The sequence below is a fragment of the Mesocricetus auratus genome, unplaced genomic scaffold (assembly GCF_017639785.1).
Source record: "Mesocricetus auratus isolate SY011 unplaced genomic scaffold, BCM_Maur_2.0 Super-Scaffold_100014, whole genome shotgun sequence".
NCBI classification, from domain to species: Eukaryota; Metazoa; Chordata; class Mammalia; order Rodentia; family Cricetidae; genus Mesocricetus; species Mesocricetus auratus.
The window spans coordinates 13128521-13148274 of NW_024429197.1; the positions used below are offsets into that span (position 1 = coordinate 13128521).

Genomic DNA, 19754 nt, shown 5'->3' on the forward strand with positions numbered 1-19754 from the left:
GCACACACGGGTTTTCCACACCACATATACAACGCAAGCAGGAAAGAGAAATGCATGGAAATGCTAGCCTGAAAACAACACAGAGAGAGACACGCAGCAGCAGATCTCAGAGCAAGCGGCAGCTCCTGACGTACAAGACTTAGGCAGACACACACAAAGACTGCACCCAGGCACACCGTACACACACAGATTCTCCCCCTACACATTGACGCACACAGCCACCCACTCGTGTACCCACAGCCCCACTCACTCCCACTCTGTTATGCAGAACACTGGGTTAGCCAGGCACTCTGAGCCCCGCCCCCTCTGACCATAACCTTCAGGAACCTCTTCTCCCTCCTCATTCCTTCCATAGGCCTTACCGCCCAGCCTGGAGCAGACTATGCTAGGGTGAAACAGAGGACCCACTCCTTCACCCAGCAGAGACAGCAATACTCCAAGGGATGAATGTCCTCCTGGGGTGTGTGGGCGGGGTGTGTGGTCTGGCTTGCCAGGGAAGTGTGTGGGTGTTAGTGGTCCTGTACCTTGTTCTCAGTAACCCTCACCTCTGATCACCTGTCCTCAAATTTGGTGGCCAGCTTCTTCTTGCAGGATCCAGTGCCAGGAGTCAAGCCCTCCAAGACTGTCACCTGAGGGAGCAGGTCTTCCTGGGAAGATAACCCTAACCCAGAAATAAATCATTTTCCACAGCTGGTACTTGTCTGTCCTCTGAGGGAGGTGAGGAGGAGGATGAGGGCAGGGCAGGGCTGAGGCAAGGTCTTGCACAGACCCTGGATGAGGCAGAGACAAGGCTCCCGTCTGCCTCAGTCAGTCTCTCATCTGTGAAATGGGATGGGCATGGAGATTTCAGGGTGGGCCTGAGGGTTGTTTTGCGGTAAATGAAAAGCATCTGGCATAGTGTCTGCCCCAGAGGGGTTCAGCAGCATGAGCTGGTGCCCTGACTCCCTAGGTATCTCCACCCTCCCTCTCTGCCCACTGTGTCCTGCTTGGCACAAGCCCATTTGGCAGGATCCAGATGGTACAAAGCCCAGGGGAGAGAACTCAGGGCAGCCAAGATGGATAGATGCATCAGTTCCCCAGGCCCGCCTAGAGTCCCTGTCCTTCTGGAGGGATTCTCCTGTCTCTCCCTGGACCAGAATCTGGGAGCTGCTTCTCAGGCGCCTCCATCCCCTTGCTTGCTCTCACCCCTTCCCTCTGCCTCTGTGTCTGTCTTTCTCTGTGTCTCTGTCTGTCTGTGTGTGTGTGTGTGTGTGTGTGTGTGTGTGTGTGTGTGTGTGTGTAAGGTGTTATCAGGTCTTTGTATGTTTGGCCTTTGGTAAGTCAGGGTGTGGCAGGGATCTGATACATCCAGTGGATTCAGTATACATCTTTGCCAGCCTCACTGTGTGTACTTCAAGATACAAACAAGTCTCCAGCTTCCAGTGAGGTCCACATATGACACTATTGGTATGTTCCTGAAGGCGTGTAGGTCTGGGACATGAGTACATGCGTGATGTGTGTCTGCAGATATGTAGGGTAGACCTGTGATTCTTACCTTCAGGGATTTATGAACAATTCTCTGGGAAGCACCCTCCCCCTGGGGCTGAAATCTCAGCCGTGACTTGCCAGCCAGCATGGTTAGCTCTGCACTTGCCTTCCTCGGAGATCCCTTTCCTGTGGGAACTCTGAGGCAACTGGACAGTAGATTGGTTCAAGGTCATACATTAGAGAAACCCGACACCTTCTTCTCTGGTGTCCTGCACCTCTTCCTGCTCATAAAGGGACCCACCCCTGAGGCTGCCAGCACCCCATGCTGTGCTGGATCTCCCCTGGAAGGAATTTTAATTTCCACTCCTCAGGGCGGGCAGACACAGTGAGCTCTGAGCTGCTCGCTGGGTTGGCAGCAGGGGTGCTGGGGCTGACAGCAAGGCCACGGGGTGGAGGAAGGGAGTGAGGATTTGAATTTCAAAGGCAGCTTGGGCTCCAAGCAAGGCTGGGCAGGCATGCTGGTTAGCTGTATGTGCTAGCCGTGTGTGCGCGTATGTACCCATCCACTAGTGTATCTACAGATGTGCATTTGCAAATGTGGTGTGTGTCTGGGTGAAAGCGTGCTTTGTGACTGCCCCTCTGTGACCCTGTGTCAGTGTTTGCATGGGGCAGTGTGTCAGAGCACTGAGACCAAGAGTTTGTGACTTGCCAAACGGATGTTCCTGCAAGCCTGTTGCATGTCAGTAGTGATTCTGGGCACTTGGTCTATATGAGTGTGTCAGTGTCTTTGTGTGTTCCTGTTTTGAGTCCTGAGTTCATGCTAGCACATATCTGTAGACACGGATGTGTATGATGTGTTCCCTGATCCAGTATGTTTGGTCTCTGTGTTACTGAGTATATCTTCAAGTTTGTGCCAATGAGCGTGTGAGTGTGTGTGGGGTTGACGACCATGGAGGTACTGGAACAAGAACAAGAAGCAGCCAACGTCACACTCATCACCGCCCTCTCTGAGCACTGAATGGGTACCAGCCCTGGGCATACCCCTCCTCCAGGAGCTGGGAACTGACCCATGGGTACTCAATGGGCTTTTGGGAGGCAACAGCCGGAGAAGATGGGCTGTTAGTGGGAGGGGCTCCTGGCACTCATTTCTCCACCTTGCTAGCTGAGGCCATGGGGGGCAGCTCATCTGTCTTACACAATGGGCCTTCACTGCTGTGAGATCTTTGCTGCCTATGACTATGCTGGATACTCTGCACAGACAACACAGGAAGGACCACTTGGGCCAGAAGACTCAGGCCACTTATGTAAACACTTCAGTCATTTGGTACTCACCCACCCAACCCCTCCCCTGTCCCAAGCAAGGTCTGAGTCTTTGAGGAAGAAGAAGGCCAAGGCTCAAAGTCCCAGAAAACAGGGCAGCCTTAAGTCACTCAACACCCCCCTCCACTCAGTCATGCTCTATCCTGAGTCTTGGGGACCCAAACAAGGGATAGAAGCAAGGGCAGATCCAAATTCAGCCTTTGCTATAGGGTATCAACCCACAGCTAGACACACGTTAGGGAAGGGCAGGGGCTGCCTCTATGTAGGAGCCCCCAGAGATCTGGCTGAACCCACAGAAGGGACATCAGTATGACCAGGAACAAGAAAGGGAGGCCCTAGAGATGGAATGATAGTTTCAAGTCTCCTTCCCTGACAGACGGGCAGCGTTTGGAGAAGAGGGAGAAAGTCACTTCTCCCAGGAGGGCTCAGCACAGCACTGGCCCCCAGGCTCTCTGCTCTAGAAACATTGACTGCTTAAAGAAGTTCTCAACCTTATGAAGTAGTAACAAAAATAATGTTATGGTTGGGGGTCACCACAACATGAAGAACTGTATCAAAGGGTCACAGCACTGGGTGGTGGCGGCACACACCTTTAATCCCAGCACTCGGGAGGCAGAGGCAGGCGGATCTCTGTGAGTTCGAGGCCGGGCTGGACCGGCAGCCTCCAAAACAATACAGAGAAACCCTGTCTCGTAAAACCAAAATAATAATAATAATAATAATATAAAAAAGGGTCACAGCATTAGGAAGGCCTAAATGAAAGAAAGACATGAAAATTCAGGGCCACAGAAGTGAGGGAGCACTAAACAAAAGACAGAAATGGCACACCTGGCTCTGAATGCTGTGTGTGTGTATGTGTGTGTGAGTGTATTTACGCATGTGTGCATGATTTGGAGGAGTCTATACAAGGCAAGGTTCAGCAGGAAACACATCATGGAGGGCTTTGTAAGCACAACCCAAGGTGGGTTTTATCCTGAAAGCAAAGGAGAAACTATGAATGGTTTTGGACAGGACAGGATCATAGTCAAACTTGTTTACAAGATGGATCAGTAGACAAAGCACTTGCAAATGTGAGGATTAGAACTCATATCCCCAGCATCCAGGTAAATGCTGGGTGGGCATGGGAGCCTGCCTGTAGTTTCAGCACCAGGAAAGACAGAGCGGGGTGGCGTAAACTGGCAAACTAGAGTAGCCCTCAGTGAGCTCTGGGTTTACTTGAGAGACCTTGCTTCAATGAATGAAGTGGAGAGGATAGAGTAAGACTCATACTGTCAGCCTTGGGCCTCTCCATGCATACGAATACACATGTGTCCACAAGCACATGTGTTCCCACACAAACACCAACATGCATACATACAATCAAAAACACAGACACAAGAAAAAAATTGTTAGGAAACAGGAACTGGGTGTGGTGGTGCCCCCTTTTAATCCCAGCACTTAGAGGATAGAGATAGATGGATCTCTTGGAGTTCCAATGCAGCCTGGTCTACACAGAAAGTTCTAGGCCACACAGAACAACATAGGAGACTCTGTCTCAAAGCCAAACGAAAAAGGGGTTTAGAGAGTTGGCACAGTAAAGACTCGGCTCGCAAGTGGAGTCTGTGTGATAAGGACAAAGGGACAGAGGCAGGAATGATGGGCACAGGGGCTGCTTGGGGAAAGTTCTTAAGGAAGTTGTTTCTGAGAAGGTGACATCTAAGCTGACACCTGAGGGAGAAGAGGGGGGAAGAGCTGTCCAAACACGGGGAAACTGCAGGTGCGAAGGCCCTGGGGAGGAGTTGCCATTTACTCAGATAGGGAAAGGCCGTGGGAAGTCGATCTTTCTATTTTGGACTTGCTGCATCGAGGCATCTTCAGGACATCGAAGGGACAGTGATCAGGAAACAGCCGAGATAGGGAAGATAGGATTTAAAGAGAAAGGACTCCTGGGCACTGGTGCAGAGGAGAACTTTGGGGACAAGAGTGACTGGAAGCAGGAGTCAATTGTGAGGACATGGGTTGCTCAGGTGGGGACAATGTGATTAAATGATAGAACCAGTTCAGAGAGAGAGAGAGAGAGATGCAGACCAGGTTGTTGACAGTAGACTCTTTCTAGATGGCCTTCAAGGGGCCTGCTGCTCTCATCCAGCCATCAGAGCCAGTCTGCCCACCAGCTGAAGCAGGATCCCACACAGTCCCTGCTTCAATTGCCATCAAACCTTGGAGTAGGGGACCCCAACTGAAAGTTAAGAGGTCTGGCTGGACTCCCCAAGTGTCCTCTAAGCCTGCTTCCCCTGTTGTTGGTATTTGGGGTGCTACCTAAGCCTGACCTTCTAGTCAGAGTGTAATCAGGACCTCTGGGAAGAGGCCCTTGTGTTCAGATGGGTCCTGTAGGACGCTGGTACCTGTCCAGGGACGCACAGACAGCTGGAGAGCTCTGTTCCGTAGCATTTTCCAGTTCTCATGGCGTCAATGCTCCCAGGACAGACGATTTAAACCACCAATGGGAAGCCAACTGCCTGCATGGCTCCAGAAAGGCTGGGAAGCAGTAGTGTCAGGCTGAGAGACATCAGCTCCAAAGCCTTCTCCAGGACCCTTTCCAGAGAGATGGGGAAAGGTGGGGAACCTGGACTTTAGGCGGGGAATCCATCAGTTGGCAGGGAAGGAGGAAAAGCCAGGCTCCTGGCCCCAACTTTTCTCTCACCCACGCCCCAGGGAGAAACTCCCTGAACCTCATGGCCCAATTCTTCCTACATTCTGACTACTTAGCATCTTTGCCAAGCTCTGTACCTAGCACATTAATGGGGGTGGGCCCACTTCCCTGCCTTTGGAAATAGGCCAGAAAGTCATGGTTCTTACCACCCTGACCCCCAGCCATGGTCACTGTAGACTCATAACCCGGACATCAGACCCAGCTCTGCCACTAGCTCCCAGGAGGTTCCCTCATCCTCAGTTTCCCCATCTGTGAGATGGGCAGCTAGTGCTGGCCTCTCCAAAGCTGCTTCCCCTATGAGATTCTGCCTTTTCTATCACTCTTTGCCTCAGCCCCCCATGGCAGCTCAGGACTCCTCTCTCAAACATGTCCCTAGCCTCTTAGACCCTCCGTGCTGGAGCGGCCCCCCACTGCCTCTTGCTCCCCAGGCTCCCCGATAAGGGGCCCAACTAATTACATTAGGATTTCATGCCAATTAGCAAACAATTACACGGGCAAATTGGTGCCTAATTTGGAGCAATAACAACAGCTCCATTGGCTGGGGAGAAAGATGGCTGCAGATGAGACTGTTCACCCCATCCTGGCCCTGAGGACCACGGGCAGATGGAACTTTCCATCCCGCCCCAACAAGGACTGGACTCTTCTTTTAGGGACACTTAAGGAACTGTTGGCCATGGTTCATTGTCCATTGTCCACCCAGGCCTGTGCTAAGAGAGGAAAGAACTGAACAGACAGGGAGGGCTTCATGGAGGAGGTGGGGAGGCAGGAGGGTGATGGCCTGGGTGGGGTGGAGGAGGGGACAATAATGAATGTGAGCAGGAGCCTGGATGCTGAAGTGAGTCAATGCACTCAACATTAATGGGAACACAGTTGGCCAGAATACAGGATGGAGGGGCAAGACTTCAGAGGTCTAGAGGAACAGCTGGAGAGCATTGCTACAGGACATTCTCTTAGAGGCCTATAGGAGCCACTGAGGGTTCAAAGATGGAGGAAGGGTCTGTGCAGACCCATCTTGGATGACCAGCAATCATACAGCCCATCCTCAGATCCACGGAACATGGTCCCATCTTACCATCTCCACAGCTTACCACTCCTATTCCAACCTCTAGAGATTGTAGCTATGCTTCCCCTACTACACACACTGGAGTGTGTGTGTGTGTGTGTGTGTGTGTGCACGCACGCGGGCATGTGTGCGTGCATGTGTGTGTGAGAGTGTGTGTATGTATGCGTGTGTGTGAGAGTGTGTGAGTGTGTGAGAGAGTGTGTGTGACTGTGTATGAGTGAGTGTGCATGTGTGTGAGTATGAGTGAGATAGGTGTGTGAGTGAGTGTATGAGTGTGTGTGCGTGCATGTGAGTGAGTGTGTGAGTGAATGTGAGAGTGAGTGTGTGTGTCTTGCCACAGTGTGCATGTGGCATGTGAAAGTCAAAGGACAACTTTCAAAAGCCGGCTCTCACCTTCCACCTCATTGAGGTGTCTCTTGTCCCGGTTGCTGTGCTGTGTCCTCCAGGGTAGCTGGCCAGTGAGCTTCCAGTGAGTCTCCTGTCTCCACCTCTCATTTACCCATTAGAGTGCTGGGATGCAAATGTGGACTACGGCATTAGGCTTTTTATGTAGGTTCTGGGAACCCAAACTCAGGTTGTCAGGCTTGCATGGCAAGCACTTTTACCCACTAAGCCATTTACCTGCCCCTCACCCCTTCACTGATTCTTACCCATGTCACTTCGTGGCCAAACCCAACTGTATTCTTCTTTGACTTAAATCTCCCATGGCTCCCTGGTGCTGTCAAAATAAAGTTCAAGTCCTCACCCTCTGCATGGCTGATTTCCACCATCTGACCCCTAGGGACTGCCAGCATTCCCCTCTTCCCACCTCCCATCCTCTCTTGTGCTCCAGGAAGGATGCCACGCACAAACGGGGCCAGGCTCATGATCCCCTCCGAGCCCTTGCTGCCCCCATACCCAGGCTGTTTGCCAATAGCCCTTTTTCCACAGCAAGTGAAGCTTCCTGGCCCCTCCTCCAGCCACACCCCCTTCTCAGCAAGGTCCACTGGATCCTGGTCACTGCAGCTGAACTGTGTGCACTGGGCTCCCCCAAGTCCCTGGAGTTGAGCTGTTCAGGGGCAAACGTGTGGAACTGATAGTTACCTCTGATGCACCCAACAATGAGGACAGCAAGTGACTAAAGAGTGAGTGAATCTCCGTGTGTCCTCCTGAGGACCATGGGGACACTGAGGCAGAACTCCAGAGAAAATGTCACAGTCAAGTTTCACTCAGAAAAGCCAGGGCAACTCTCATACCCGCTGCCCACCGCTGTCCCCAGCCCCTGCAGATTTATTCCTGAACATGCTCACAAGCCTGCAGCAGCCATTTCCCCTAGCTCCCACCCAGACTTTCCCCTCAGTAAACACAGAAGGAAAAATATCCCTACAGGGCCTAGGGAGATGGCTCAATAGGCAAAGTACCTTCAGTTGAAGTGTGAGGACCCGAGTTCAGATCCCCAGAACACATAGGAGTGGTGTGGTGGTGCCTCTACCAGATTCCTACAGTTGAGGATTCCCAAAAGTCACAGCAATTCCCCTGGGGCGGAGGCAGAGTGCGAACTGCAGGCAGCAGGAAGGACTGTGGGCAGCCTTAAGGAAGCAACTCTTGTCTATCTTAGTACTTAGTGGTTCTTGGAGGAATAACCAACAAGGGGGGGGTTGGGGGGAGGCCACAGCTAGAACACAGACCTTCCTTGAGGCAGGGGGATGACCCAGCTGACTTTCCTGAGTTCTTGGTTCTCTCACTTGGGGGCTACTGCTCCATCTCAGGGCCCATCACTCACGTTAATTACCGAGAAAAAGCCGATTTCTCCTCATTCCCAGACTCGAAACGACAGTATCATTAGGCTGGTAATGTGCAGAGAAATTGTGCGTGTCTGTCTTGGAACATGTCCTGAACCAGAATGGGTGAGGGCACCCCGGCCGAGGTTTGCCTCCAAGATGTTCCCTGTGGCAGAAGGCCAACTCCTGAAGAGATACTGTGCCACCCAGGGAGGGGTACTCTCCTTCTCTGTTCCGTGGGTACTAAAGATAGTAATTAAATCCTTCCAGCCAAAGGCACAGATGAAAAAGTACACAACACACAAAAGCTTGTTGATTTGAACAGAGCTGCGCCTGGATTTACACAAAGACATAGACCTCTTTGTCTCAGCTAAACTTGAACTGAGGCCTGATTACTGCCACAGCCTTCCTGAGTCATGCCTGCAAATTTTCTCTACACTCCTGACCACCTCAGAACCAACAGGCGTTCAAGAACCTTCTGGCCTCTGGAAAGGAAGAACTAGCTATTCTTTATTTTTTTCGGGGGGGGGGGTTCAAGACAGGTTTCTCTGTGGCTTTGGAGGCTGTCCTCTAACTCTTGTAGACCAGGCTGGTCTCGAACTCACAGAGGTCCGCCTGCCTCTGCCTCCCGAGTGCTGGGATTAAAGGCGTGCGCCACCAACGCCCGGCAGAACTAGCTATTCTTACACCTTGCTTCCTTACTGGAGAAGCCCGAATCTGTGAATACTAACACAAGCAGTCTCTCCCTGCAATATCAGCTGCTGTTCACACACCCATTCCTACATTCAAACATGCTTAACACATGAGGAAACCCAGGCCCACACAAGTGAAAGGAGTCATCCATGTTCAAGCCATGAGACTTGTTAGGCTGAAGCCCCAGAGGAATGGCAGAATCTTAATCACCTCCATCCACCAGGTAATCTAGGAACATGGTTCCCCTCCTGCTCCAGTCCTCGAGCTGAGGAGGGCATGGTTGAGGCCGGGAGAACAGATATAATTACAGTTCCTGTGTGCTTGCCTACTAGGGAGGAGTACAAAGGGCTTGTCTCACCAGGAGCCAAAGAAATGCAAATCAGAACACAGTACAATACCTGGTTCCATCGACTGAAATTAATACAGGTTTTGTTTTTGCTTTGTTTTGTTTTCTTAATGACAGCTGCAGTATTGATGGGACCTGAAATCCGGGCACTTAGGCTCTGTGGATAAAGGGAATTTAGAACTACTTTCCTGGAAGGCCACTGGGCAGTTGGTACCAAGAGCTTTAAAAACCTACAGATCTTTTCACCCCATTAGTCTACCTTTAGGGACTCAATCTAAGAATTAACCAGAGATATTTAAAAAATAAATAAGAGAAAGGCAAGTACAAGGATATTCGGTGCTGTTATTTATAACTGTGAAAAATTATAGCTGACAAAAATGTCTAGTGGTGGAGGGTTGGTTAAATAAATTATGATCCAGTCATATAGAAGAATATTATGCAAACATTAAAAGTCATGTTTGAAGAATCTCTAATCACCTGAGGTGGGGAATGCTTGCTGTATAGGAGAAACAAAACTGGTGAAGGGAAGGGCACTGTTGCACACAGAAAATAGATAATCAATGAATGGAAAGTCTGTAAGAAATAAACTCAGTTGATCTGAAAGGATTAAGGGTGATTTCTTTGTTCCAACTTATACTTTTATCTTTCCTCCAAATCTTCTACAGGTGTTCAGTAGAAATGCTATTAGAAATCCATGCAGGCTGGGGAGATGGTGGTCACAAGTGCTTGCGTTACAAGCACAAAGGTCTGAGTTCAAGTCCCAGGAATGCGCTGTAAAAAGTTTGGTGCATGGTGCATGCCTGTATTCTTAAAAGAAAGGAAGCAGAGACCAGAGAATGCCTGGAGCTGGCTGGTCAGACAGGCTGCCAAGTCAGGAGAGACTCTGACTCAAAAAACAAGGTAAAAAAATAAAATAAAATAAGAAGAAAAATAAGATAGAGAGCCGTTAAAACAATACACCTCATGTCACCTTTGGCCTACAAACACACAAACATGCAAGGCTGCACACACACACTACACACACACACACACATGCCCTACATACACAACACTGCACACATACACACACTGCATTCACTGCACATACATATACACATTGCACGCATGCACACACACATACTACACACAGACACACACTGCACACACACACCCTTGACCAGGCCTAGAATCTCAGCTACTCAGGAGGCTGAAGTAGGAGAATTCAAAGTGCAAGCCCTGCCTAGGTTACAGGGGTATTTCAAGACCAGGTTGGATGATTTAATAAAACTAACTCAAAATTAAAAAAACAAAACAAAACAAAAAAAGGACAGGGGATACAGCTCAGTGATAGAATCCCATAAAGAGAGAGGGGCACAGACATTGTATATGGAGAGGGGGAGCCGGTCTGTCAGGAAACCACAAGTCACCACCTTGGGAACAGGTGCCATCTACCCTGAGTCCCAAAGTGAGTAGCTTTGACCACACAGGAAGGTTCAGTGTTCTAGGCAAGCAGGTCACGAGCAAAGACACAGAGATGTCCTGACCACTCCTGGAAGCCCTCAGTAGCTCAAGCGACAAGAAGCTGGGACAAGAATCTAGAGTGGGAGGCCTAAAGGCCAGGCTGAAGAGGTGCCTTTGGCCTGGACAGAAAGTCTGGATGGGTCTTGCAGGGAGGCGAAAGAATGCAGAAGGGACAGGGATGGGAGAGACAGGGCTGGGTGTGACAACACAGGAGGCCTCCAAACTAGCCGGTTGTCCCGAAGAGGCTGCCATATGGCCCGAGGGAGAGTGGGGTGGACTTGGTCTGGCCATGGTGGCTGAGAGGAAAATGGGAGGGGCTCTGGGACACTAATTACAAAGCTTTGACAAGACTTGGTGATTGTTTGGAGAGGGGAGCTGGGCTGGGGGAGGGGAGCTGGGCCTCTGACTGACTGCAGACACACTTGCACACACACGCATGCAGGCATGCACACATTCACTCACTCCTAGGTTTAGTTTGCACACTTGGAGGATTCCCCCTCTATTGCTCCCATATGGGGAAGACCGGAGTTTATGTGGTATTTGATAGCAGCTCCTAGGAGAAGTTAGCTCCATCACCATGTCCTGCTGACCTCTAGCTTACTCTAGGTATCTCTGTACTGCTGACTCCTCTCCTTCCAGCCTACAGCCCCAGAGGGTGAGGGGCAGGGCAGGAACATATCCAGGAAGCCATGGCCAGTTCCCCACCTCAGCGCACACACACACACACACACAAACACACACACACACACACACACACACACACACGCACACACGGGTGCAGCGTCATAGAGACAAAACGGTCATCCACAGGGACTCTCACAGTCAAGTCACAGGCTTTGATGTACATCCAGGCAAAAGCCCAACAGAGGCCATCACACAGTCACACACCACTGTCACACAGCCTCCACACAAGCAAAACCAGCCTAGGTCTCACACACGGGCCATTGTGCTGTCAGAGTTCCCAAGGTCCTCCCGCCTGCGGGGGGGGGGCCTCCGGCTCCCCCCACCAAGTAAGATAGGACAGAGGGCTGGCTGGCAGAGGGGCCAGCACAGGGGGACTGGCACGGAGACCTGCAGCCAAACGGGGCAGCCCAGCCAGGAGGGAGGCCTCTGAGAAGGGTTGCCAAGGCAACAGGCTCCCACAGAACCAACCAGAGGCTTCAATCCTCGGCTCTTATTTTTAGAAGTTGGGCCTGGACTGGTTGGGCCTGCCAGGGGCCAGGTTCCCACAGGCACAGACACCAGCCAGAACCTCCAAGGGCTCTGGTAGGCATGGTCACATTGGGCTGCTTCCCCAGGTCATGCGCAGGGGAGGGGTTTCTTGCTTACCTGTCTTCACCCAAACTAGTGGCCTTCCATTAGGAGTACCTTTCGCCTCTAGTCCCAGAGAGGGACACAGCCTGATGACCTGCTGTACAGCAGCCCGTGGCTTAATTGATAGTGTGTCAGGGAGGGGAGGGCCAGGAACTGATTTATATAGTGAAATGGGCACGGCTTGTGTGTGTAATTGGCTCTGAATGAGTGCGTTTGTGTGTACTTAGCAGGGATTCTTCTTCCGTGTGTGTGTGTGTGTGTGTGTGTGTGTGTGTGTGTGTGTGTGTGTGTGTGAGAGAGAGAGAGAGAGAGAGAGAGAGAGAGAGAGAGAGAGAGAGAGAGAGAGAGAGAGAGAGAGAGAGAATTCCCTCTTCTACAAGAAACAAAATTTGGAAACACCAACCGGCACTCCTGCCATGCTCTGGTAAATGTGGAGAGAGCTGGAAGGGTGGGAGCCTTTCAACCCCTCTTGCCCAGACCCTTCCCATGTCTGAGCAGACAATATTTAGAGTAGTGGTTCTCAACCTATGGGTCATGACCCTGTGACCCCCTTAGGGTCAAGCAACCCTTTCACAGGGATAGCCTAAGTCCATCTGAAAACACAGACATTTACTTACAATTCATAACAGTAGCAAAATTAGTTAGGAAAATAATTGTATGATGGGGTCGCCACATGAGGAACTGTATTAAAGGGTCGCAGCATCAGGAGGGTTGAGAACCAGTGTTGTAGAGTGTAGATGGATAGAAGGATGGTGGCCCTGGCAGATCCAGGTGGATAAAGCCTGGGGGGGGGGGAGATAGGGAAGCTAGAGCAAGCTGACTTTGTAGTGACTCCTCCAGCTGCTGGGGATTTCTCTGTTAATCTGGGACTGCTCTGTTTGCATCTCATTTGCCTACATTTGCATAACAAGGGCCGGGCTGGCACCAGGGATCGAAATTCCTGGCCTGGGTAATTGTGTGAAAAAAGCCTCTGGAGACTGAGCAGGAATCCTGGGGCCCTAGAAGCAGAGGACCGGAATTTTGTCTGTGGACAGAGGGTCTCCATCTGATCCACCCTGGGAACCCCACTTCCTCCCTAACCCCTGGGGCAGGAGGGGGAGGGATGAAGTCGAAGAGGTGACGGGATTAGGAATTAAGTCATTCTTGAAAAACCACCACGGCTTGCAGCACGGATCCGGACCCAAAGTATTTTTCCCGGGTGCAAGTAGCCTGAACTTGGCAAGGTCTGGCCTGAGAAGGGAGAGAAAGCACTCAGCCACGTCTGCCCTCTCCACCCACTCCTGCAGAATGATTGATTCTTTGGTTACATCCTGGACCAGTCACTTTCCACCTACCTCCAGCACTCTGAGACCCAGGTGACAGGCATCTCCTCCCTGGGTCTCCTACTAATAGATGACCCCACGTTAGCCCTTTTCTGCCAGAGTTAGAATTCATAGGTCTGAAAGACCAAAGGGCACTGTGACTTGGGACTCCAGCCTCGTATAGCCTGCACCCCAACCCAGGACCCCAGAATTCCCTACCCAAACAGCCAGAAGCCAGTCACCAGAGCTTGTGAGGTCATCTCCCCTCCTCAAGGAGTGGCTATTCGCCAGGAATGGGAACCAGACAACAAGCTGGAGTACTGAGGTGTCCATGGCATACATGAGAGATCCCTGGAACTTCAGGGCAGACGAGGGGCTGGAGGGTTAGCTGCCTTCTTTAGAACGCCGTAAACACTTGGGGTGGCTTTGACAAGCTGTTTGACCTTGGTCAAGTTACTTAACCTTCATGTGACCACAAATGGGGTTAATAATAGCAGCTGCCTTTGCGGGTTGTTGTGGCGATGTACTGAGCTAATTCATGGAAAGCACTTAGAACTGTGCCTGGCACTGCACACTGGGCATGTCAGCTATCACCATCACCCTGCCTCTCCCACACTGGAATTACAAGTTTGTGTCATGTGGCTTCTGAAGGTTGAACTCAGGTCCTCATTGCTGGCACAGCAGGCGTTTGACTAACTGAACTATCTTCCCAGCCTTGGATATTAGTTTTATTTGTGTAATTTTGGACTAGAATTTACTCTGTAACCTAGGTGGCCTCTAACTTGCCATCTGTGATGGCTAGTTTTATGTCAACTTGACACAAGTTAGAGTTATCTGGAAGGAGAAAACCTCAATTGAGAAAATTTCTCTATAAGATCCAACTGTAGTCCATTTTCTAAATTGGTGATTTAGGGGGGAGGGCCCAGTTCGTTGTGGGCTGGTGTTCCTTAGTTCTATAACAAATCAGGCCAAGCAAGCCAGAGGGAGCAAGCAACACCCCTCCATGGCCTCTGCATCAGGTACTGCCTTTGGGTTCCTGCCTGCTTTGAGTTCCTGTCCTGACTTCCTTCAGTGATGGACTATGATGTGGAAGTGTAAGCCTAACAAACCCTTTCCTCTTCTACAACTTGCTTTCGGTCATGAGGTTTCATCACAGCAATGGGCACCCTGAGACACCATCCTTCTGCCCCAAATTCCCAGTCGGGTGGGGGTTTCCATGAGGACCTCTTTCAGATCAGGAGAAACTTAACCTTCAGGTCCATATCTTTCTCTCTCTCTCTCTCTCTCTCTCTCTCTCTCTCTCTCTCTCTCTCTCTCTCTCTTTTTTTTTTTTTGAGACAGGGTTTCTCTGTAGCTTTGGAGTCTGTCCTGGAACTCGCTCTTGTAGACCTCCTGCCTCTGCCGCCCAAGTGCTGGGATTAAAGGGGTGCACCACCACTGCCCAGCTTCAGGTTCATTTCTTTAGAGTGACTGAAAGATCGTACAAGGAAATCCAAACCAGCTGAGGAGCCCTAAGGCACCCTAACTCTCCTGAGCCCCACTTCCTGGAGGTGGACTCTAGCTTCATGGATCCACAGATCACCAGAGTTCCTGAGTTCCTTAAGGCATCCTCCCCTTACCCCCACACACACAGAGACAGGTCATATGCAAATGTACAGTGGTGTATTATGCAGAACTAAGTATGAATCAAACACACATACAGAGTCCCAGACACATCAGACCTAAGCATAGGATGAGTCATGACACACCAGTATAGCTTAATATAAATGTAAACTTAGAGGTGCATGTACATCTACATGTTAGAACATATCTACATACTAATAACATACATACATGCACACGCAGATGTGAATGGTTAGAACCATAAGTGTGCATCACTGTTGCATCTGTGTTCACGTGTGTTCTGCCCCTGCATGTCCCTTACCACCTTACTCCACTTTCATATGCTTTAGCTCTCACTAAGATGACCCCCACACAAGGTGGACATCAGAAGATGCAAACATGGTACCCAGATATAACCCTGTGTGTATGAAGCTGTGTTTACATGTTTATTTTTAGATCATTATATGCCTCATGATCTGTGGAGTTCTAGCTCTGTATGACATGTGAGTGTCTCTTGGTGACACTGGGCATTTTTCTGCATGTCTGTGTTTATTTCTGGCAGGACTTATATGTGTCTGTGTCTATCCATCTGTGCGAATGTGAGTTTTATGGTTGGGGTGTGTCTGTGTAACTATGTCGGATCGACCATCTCTCTGTGTGTCTGGATGTATATGCCTATGTGTACATATCTGGGCATGCCCCATGTGTCCAAGCTCTACAGGCTAGCTCAAGTGTCTCCATTGCCAGCAGAGGCTATGGCCGGGGTGGGGCCAGGTGAGACTGGACTGAATTCCCCAGCGGTTGACAGTCGTATTTACAGAGCTCCAAGTAGGACATAATTGCTTCTATTAATCTTTCTCCGGTTGTTAATTGCTCACTTATTGGGTTGTGTATTATGCCGACTGTTGCTCTTAATTCGCCTCCATAGCTGCAGGTGTTTGCTGCCTTATTAACTGTTAATCGGCGCGGCTAGGGATAGAGGCTTAATTGGCCCCTAGAGTGGGACACAGGCGGGCCAGCCGGGCACTGCCAGGCTCTCAGCCTGTCCCTGGAACTCTCACCTGTGGAGCACAGGTGGCTACAGGGAAAGGGCTGGCCTATTGCCAGCAGAGAGTAGTCCTGTATACAATAGTCAGAATGACAACTACAAAGTATCGTCCCTATATAGTCCTTCCTTTTCCCAGAAGCCAACTGACCAATCAGAGCCAAGCTCCTAAGCTTTTCTTCATCACCAACAACCATACTCTATCCCAAAGAAGAAGCAATCCCATTTATTTTAATTAAGCCTAATGAGAGTTATCTCCAGCACAGAACGGAATTGGGTTTTGCCCTTTAATGCCTCTCCTGCCTCCTTGTGGCTCTAGCAATCAAGGCTGTTAAAGTTAGGACACTGGAAGAAAGAAAGAGCCTCTACCAGAACATGAAGGGCAGAAATCAGCCCAGGAACGACTCCCCACCTTTCAAGGCAGCAGCTTCCAGAAAGTTCTGTTCCATTCCAGCCACACTTCTGCTTGCATAGTCCCAAGAATGGGAACTCACTCCCTGCACTACTGCTGCAGGGGCAAAACGACTCTACACACACACACACACACACACACACACACACACACACACACACACACTTACTTCTTCTGTGTTGTAGCAGACACTTCCAAGTGTCCTCAGTTAGGGAAACTGAGGTCCAAGAAGGGCAAGGGAGTTGCCCCAGAGCTCCTCAATCCTCTCTGGTGAAAGCTCAGACGTGCAACTCTCTGAGCAAAGTTCCTGCTCTCTTTTCCCCTGCCCCATCACAAGCATCTTAGTGTGGCCACCCAGTCAGCTACTGCTTCTGCGACCACCTTCAGCTCCAGGCTCCAGTGCCTGTACAGGAAGACCTGGGTCCCTGACCCAGTGAACTCCTTGAGAGCAACAGTGGAGTAGGAGGACAGGGTCCATGGTACACCAACCTGGCTTGGCCAATAGTTCTCAACCCATTGCCTGGGATCTAATCTACTCTGACATATGGAAGTTCTTCCTGTCATGTCGGAGCTGCAAAGGAAGTTCATTTAGCTGGGTTCTGAGTGGATGGAACCGGGTTCTAAAGAAAGAGGCAGGGAACAACTATATACTGCCTGCTACTCACCAGAACATCAGAGTTATGTGCCTAAGTGGCACCCCATGAACCCTCACATGACCTAGTCAGAGATTAGTACACCCATGTACAGAGAAGGAAACTGAGTCACAGAGAAGGGCACCAACCAGGAAAGGCAGAACTGGGGTCCAACAAGTCTCAGTGTTGCTTAGGGAACTGAGTCTTAGGTTAGGATGTTTCTGTAAGGGCGTGAGTGGACCAGAGCTGATGGTCACTGTCAGAGGTCTCCCACCCACCTCAAATCCGAAAACACGGAGACGCAAAACACTCACGCATGCGCAGTCCAGGTGGCCATCGGACGGGATGAAAGCAAAGCGAGGCGAACTGTTCAGGGACAGTTGCCCAAACAAGTTCCGGCTCCGCCTCTATGTTAATGACATGCAGATATATGTAAATTTGTACACGCAATTGCTTAAACCTTTGGGAGCAATAGGGTGACACGGGAGCAGTTGCTATGGAAATTCAAAAGAGACATTCTCCCTCCCACCCCCCGCACCAGCAGGCGCACAGACACGTGTACAAAGACCCAGGGTTCCTCGCTCTGGAGCCCAGAGGATCACGGAGTAACAAAGGGTGTGAACCGGAAGGAACCCTAGAGACTTCACCCAGCCTGGGGGTACCGATGCGGGTCCCGGTTGGGGGCGGGTGGCGTCCGCTAAAACCCTTTGGGTAGCCGGCGACTCCTCGGCCTAGCAACCAGGGCCCCGCCCGGCGTTGCGTAGCAACATTCCTATATCCTAGCAACCGCCGATCACACCCCCTAGCAACGTCATGCCAAGCTGCGTTCCTGGTCCCTATCAAGAAATAAGCAAAGGGCTTGTGAACTAGGAGCAGAAGGTGGATGGGGGTCATATGTCCAGCCCCCACCACCGAGACAGGATACAAGGTTTCTGGGTCCATATATACATATAAATCCCGCTTCCCGTGGGCGAGTTGTCAGAAGGCGGTGTTTGCACCCCCACCTAGGGAAGGGTGAACTGAAGCTCTAAAGGCAGGCCCCGGCGGAGGGCAAGAGGCTAGCTCTTCCCCAATAACTCTCCTGTCTCCCCAGGAGAAAGCTGCGGTCAGTGGAGGTGTGCGCCGCGGTGTCCCCAACCCCGCTGCGTTAGGAAAGCCACCCAAGTTGCAGGCTCCAAGAGGAGCTGCAGGTTTGCATAGTAATTTACAAAATTTGCATTTAGCGCTGAGGCTGCGGCATTCCCGTGCCCTCTGAGCCAGAGGAGTTCCCTCAAGAGCCCCGTTCTTTTCCCAGGTTCATCTATCCAGAACCTTCTCCATGCTCCCACTTACAACCCACCCTCGCCCACCATCCCCGGCTTCCAACCCCTCCCACTTTCTCTCACCCGCCCCCAGCTCAGCCTCGGTCCTGCCAGCCCCGACCTCGATCCCAAGGCAAAGGGCCCCCTCTGCTGTCGGCTGGGAGTAGGGCAGCCGCAGAGCTCTTGGGGTAGAAAGAGGGACTCCTCTTATTAATCATCTCCTCTCCCTTTCCAGTCCAGCAGGTTCCAGAATGAGGCATGCTTCGGATGCTGCAGCGAAGGGCGGGGGTGAGGGGTGAATCAGTCTGGGGCAGCTAGCTCACAAGTCAGTTCCCAGACTCAGAGCTGCTATGAGAAGCTCACTCCAGATCCAAGGCAAGGCAACCACATACCACCTCACCAGGCTTGAATGTCTTCTCAGACCTACACCCTGGCCATCTCTGGGAGTTGGCAGGACCTGCAGAAAGCAGTCCCCTTCAACAGAGACCCACACACAGACCTGCAGTCACACGCATGTACTGAGGCTCTCACAAATGTACAAGGTCATAGACAACTAGGGAACATGCCTGGCTTATCCAAAAGAGAAATTATTGACTTCAGAAATTTAAAATCATTCCTGCAGCAGGAGAGAAGGTCCAAATGACAAAGAGACTATTAACACCAGCATGGGCGGGTAGCCACTAGCTAATTTGCAAAGCTCACTAGCCAGCCTAGCCAAAGCGGTGAGCTCCTGGCTCTGTGAGAGACACGATCTCAAAGGAGTAAGGTGGACGGTGACAGAGGAAGATGCCAACGCTTTGCTCTGACCTCCCTGACTCACAGGAATGCTCGCACACCATAACTAAATGAATAGAGATAAAGTCACTCCTTTCAGTTTCCGAACATCTATACCTCCTGTGCCCTCTGTTCGCTTCTCTCCTCCAACCCCAGTCTGTCTTCTCTCCCGCCACTGATTCTTTCCCTAATTCAGATTTTTTTTGGAGACAGTGCTTTAGTCAGAGTTCTGTAGAGGAACAGAGCTTATAGAATGAATATATATTATATGTCTCTTAGAACAGCTTACAAGCTATGGTCCAGCTAGTCTAACAGTGACTGTCTATAAATGGAGAGTCCAAGAATCCAGTAGTTGCTTAGTCTACAAGGCAGGACCTTAGTTGGTCTTCAGTATATGCCAAAATCCCTAAGAGGTAGACGCTAATGCCAGTGAAGGAATGGACTTACTGTCAGGATTCAGGCATTACACTGACCTGCCCGTCACCTGGCAGGATGCACTCAGGCAGTACCCTGGTCAGCCCAGGGTTCCATG

At 50.8% G+C, this 19754-nt stretch overlaps 1 protein-coding gene across 1 annotated transcript in view; it reads right to left on the reverse strand.

Annotated features, from left to right (window-relative positions):
• The window catches only part of Adgrb2 (adhesion G protein-coupled receptor B2), a 60526-nt gene extending 42954 nt beyond the window's left edge, over positions 1 to 17572 (reverse strand). Inside the window, exon 1 of the mRNA XM_040756527.1 lies at positions 17462 to 17572. The gene's annotated coding sequence lies outside the window, so the exon portion shown is untranslated. The remainder of the gene's footprint in view (positions 1 to 17461) is intronic.
• Positions 17573 to 19754: the final 2182 nt, after the last annotated feature.